Source organism: Lactuca sativa, chromosome 3, assembly GCF_002870075.4.
Source record: "Lactuca sativa cultivar Salinas chromosome 3, Lsat_Salinas_v11, whole genome shotgun sequence".
Classification (NCBI taxonomy): Eukaryota; Viridiplantae; Streptophyta; class Magnoliopsida; order Asterales; family Asteraceae; genus Lactuca; species Lactuca sativa.
Genome location: NC_056625.2, coordinates 299,665,229 through 299,669,793, shown reverse-complemented (window position 1 = coordinate 299,669,793; position 4,565 = coordinate 299,665,229). Strand labels below are relative to the sequence as shown.

Genomic DNA, 4,565 nt, shown 5'->3' with positions numbered 1-4,565 from the left:
AAAAGTGTTTGAATTATATTTTCAGTCCAAAAATGGAGCTCGGAAGCAGAAGGAAGCAGGAGAAGCGGTTGAGAGATCAAGAATGGAACAAAGAAGAAAAAACACCAAAAATAACACCTACTCGGCGAGTAGGTTGACTACTCGGCGTGTCTGATCGAAGAAACGAGAAGATAATGACTCGGGATCCCAAAGACTTATCACAATACGGGGACGAAAGAAATAATCCATTGCACCATTACCTTGAAATCAACCATAGTATCAACTAAGTTGAACTAAACAGAAGTTCCCTTCCATTTATTGAATCTAGTTAGTATTTTGTTTTCTAGTTTTTAAGTAAGTAATAGTTAGTAAGTTTCTAGTCTTGTAAAAGTAGATAAAACCCCTACTTATTAATTAACTTAGATAAAATTAGTTTTTAATTTTAATTTGTCGTTCCATGTGATCGATACCCTGCTTATTTAACTATACCACAATTGACAGGTTCACTGCCTTTTGTGTGTTATTTGATAATTAAAAGTAGGTTTAAAACTAAGTGAGTTTGCACACATCAAGTTTTTGGCACCGTTGCTGGGGAACGGTTCTAAAAATTAACATTAAATTCTAATTTAATCGATCCTTTGTGTGGGATTTATCTCACACAAAGTTATTTAAGAAGCAATTCAGTAAGTAGAATTAGTTTTAATAAAATTCCGTTTTTAGAGTAACTAGAAATTTTTTTCTGTTTTTTGCCTTGAACTCGCCGAGTGCACTCGTGCCGACTCGGTGAGTACATCGTTGTTTCAGTTTTAATATTTTATTTTTGTTCCTTTTACGCGTTTTTCTGTTTTGTTTACAGTTGTTTCATGACCCGAGGATCTGATACACCTCTGGTCCCCCCTCTTGAAGACCCGGAATCCGCGCTAAGGAAGAGCAAAGGCAAAGCCGTTGGAGAATCCGCTTCTTCAAAGAACTCACCACTCAAAAACCTCAAGTCCATTTTCAGCAAGAAGAGGAGCAGCAAATCCGGAGCATCCAGTGCCTCTTTGACTATTGAAGACCCAATTCAAGAAGATATCGAATACGAGACCGAGGAAGAAGAAGAACCCTCATTCGAGCACGACTCCGATTTTGAAGACGATTTAGTCACCACTATGGCTAATATCGATGAAGTCCCCATGGGGGAATGGAAGAAGAGGATGCGCGATGACACCGGCCCGGGACTTGTGTAGCCCGCAATTCCCGCAACCGCCACTTTCGAACTAAAAGGCCATATTCTCGCTCAACTCAAGGAGATTCCTTTTTATGGGAAGGATCACGAAGACGCCTACCAGCACTTGGACGAAGTGAATGATGTGGCCGACTACTTCATTGTACCGAATGTCCCTCACGAGACCCAGCTTCTTCGCATGCTCCCAGTCACATTGAAAGGAGCTGCAAAGGATTGGCTAAAGTAACTTCCTCTCGGATCAGTCACCACATGGGCCAAGATGAAAGAGGAGTTCATAGATCACTTTTGTCCGCCCTCCAAAATAGCCAAGCTAAAGAAAGCAATTGCCAACTTTGAGCAACAGCCCGTAGAATCTCTTTATGAAGCATGGAACGGTACAAGAGTTTACTTAGAAATTGCCCACATCACGACCTTAATAGCCAACAAGAGGTCTCCATTTTCTACGATGGAGTCAATGTCACCACAAGGCAGTTACTCGATTCTCAAGGTCCACTCACTAAGAAGGTGCCCCCGGTAATCAAGGAGCTAATTGAAGAATTCTCTAAGCAATCTAGAGAATACCACAATCCAAGAAACGAAGTAAGTCGGGGAGTAGTGAACACGGAAAATGATAGCATAACGGCGGTGATAACTAAGCTTGATAGTCTTGATAGAAGAATGGAAAAAATGGATCAACCAATCCATGCTATGAGGGTGGGATGTGAAAATTGTAGAGGGCCCCATCTAACAAAGAATTGTGATTTGGATGAGAATGGAAATAAGAAAGCTCAAGTCTTCTATTCAAGTGGCGATCGATACGACGAAAATTGGCAAAAACCTAAGAAGGAATGGCTCCCATACGAAGAGTATAAGAAGGCTAAGGAGGAAAAATACAAGCAGAAGGAGAGGGGACTGTATCAAAGAGAAGAACCGGTAGAAAAGAAAGCTGATTTGGAAGAAATGTTCACTAGATTCATAGCCGTGTCCGAAAAGAGACACAATGATCACGATGCTGCAATACATGAGACCAAAAACATGCTAAGGAATCAGTAGGCATCCATCCTCAACATTGAGAAACAGCTGGGACAACTTGCACACCAAGTGAACGAAAGAAGATCGGGTCAACTTCCAAGTAATACCGAAACCAATCCAAGAATGGAGAATGTGAGTGCAGTGACCTCCAGCAAAGAAGAAATACTCACAGATACACTGAGAATCTCCAAAAGGAAGACAGAAAAGGCAGAAGAGTCGGCTCCAGCAAAACCCGTTCTGACTCGCTGAGTCCCTCTAATGGACTCGACGAGTCCATGCGTGAATGATAAAATTGTCAGTCCTTTAAAGCCATATAATCCTCCTTTGCCATACCCAATTAAAGCCATGCCTGCGGAAAAAGTTGAAGCATGTAGAACTTTCATGAAGCATGTTAAAGCCCTACAAGTTAATGAACCATTTGTGGAAAAGATGCTCCAGACACCAAAATACTTCAACTTGCTAAAAGGTCTTTTTGCTGCTAGGAAAGATTTGGCTGAAGTCGCGGAGATACTATTGGGAGAGCTACCCGAAAAGAAAGGCGATCCGAGGAATATTATAATTTCGTGCCAGTTTGGTAATGAAGCTGTCACCCAAGCATTGACCAACTCGGGTGCAAGCATCAATCTGATGCCTTTCTCTTTCTTTAATAGGTTGAATTTACCGGAGCCAAGACCGGTAAATATGAAGATCCATTTGGCAGACAAGACAATAATTCATCCACAACGCCTTTGTGAGGACCTCCTTATTAAAGTTGACAAGTTTATATTTCCGGTAGACTTTGTGGTGGTCGACATGGAAGAAGACCCGAAAATTCCAATCATTTTGGGGAGATCATTTTTAAACACCGCATGTGCCTTAATTGATGTATGCGAGTCTACATTAACATTGAGGGTGGGTGATGAGTCCGTAATATTTAAAGCTTTACCAGAAGCCAAGCAAGAAGAGGAAAGAAAAGAAAACATCTCATTTATCCATTTGGATGATGAGATATTACAAAAAGAACTTGAACTTTTGCAAAGAGAAGATCCAACCAAGTTTCTGCTACATTCTGGAGAGGATGGAGATGTTAACAAGGACTTGGAGGAGTTAGAAAAGCTACTGGAAGAGGCCGACTCAGAAAACACCCAAGAAATGATAGAATACGATCAGACTCGCCGAGTCACTTTACTGGACTCGACGAGTCCAGTCGAATTTGATAATACCTTGGACGGTTTTAATCTGTTGGTTGTTAGTCCTCTGTATAATCTGGATTTGGAAAGTTTTCCTCATTCTTTAGGAGAACAAACAGAAAAAGAAGACATGGATACAGAAGTTCAACACGCCTATATAGCATGTCTTAAAGCAATTACACTTGAAGATGGGGTGAGCACAAAAAAAGAAGGGGAGGCAAAAGAAAGGAATATGGAAGCTGATCAACCATTCATTACCAAACCTAGAGCACGCACCTTCACAAAATACGAAGTAATTCAGTTTGAAGGAAAAGAAGTGCAAAAGAAGGTGAGAACGCATGGGGTAAAGAAGAAAAAGAGGAGAATGGAAGCCCAAGCAGCTGAGGATGATGCTGTGAAAAAGAAGAGAGAGGAAGCAAAACGGGCCTACAAAAAGAAGATTTACGCTTACAAAACGAAGTACAAACCACAAAAGACTAGGCGTGCATTCCCGATGCTGGAAGATGACGAGACTTAGACAGGAAGGAGTCCAGCTAACGACTCCTTAAAAAGAAGCGCTTGGTGGGAGGCAACCCGTTGTTTAGAGTTTGCTTTCTTTTACCCATTTAGTTTTGTTTGAATTTTTTTTGTTTTTTTTTTAGAATTTTAATCTTCCAATTTGTCGGACATGTCTGCTTGAGAGTGTGCATGGGCTAAGTGTGAGGTGAAATAAATTTCCTTTTCTAAATAATTGACAAAAGTTTATAAATTTTGAATTTTTTTTTGCAAGAGACTCGCTGAGTCTGACCCCGACTCGACGAGTCGGTATTATTTACAGAAAAAAAAATATTGAAATTACTTTTACAACCGGTAACTAGGGTTTTAACCCTAATGAATCAGTTTCTTTTTCACACACACTCGTCGTGCGCCTCTCCCTCAATTCTCTCTCAAGCATTCAAGTGTTCCTCTTCATTGTTCTTCCAAATTTCTCAAGTTTCATCACAAAAAGGTAACGAATTTCTTCCTCTTTTCTGTTAAAAGTATGCTTCTAAGACTATCTATGATGGAAATTACATAGAAAAAACCGATTTTGAAAATTCTTAAATTTCTAGGGTTTCGTTTTTTCATGAATTATGATGTTTTGCATATTTATTCTTGCCTAGATACCTTATATACATGTGTCTAGACAAAACCCTTGA

The 4,565-nt window shown here is 40.2% G+C and overlaps 1 non-coding gene across 1 annotated transcript; it reads right to left on the bottom strand.

Moving 5' to 3' along the window:
• Positions 1 to 1,514: 1,514 nt before the first annotated feature.
• Positions 1,515 to 1,620, bottom strand: LOC111919031 (small nucleolar RNA R71). Its single transcript, XR_002859385.1, has one exon. It is a non-coding gene; the product is annotated as a small nucleolar RNA R71 (small nucleolar RNA).
• Positions 1,621 to 4,565: the final 2,945 nt, after the last annotated feature.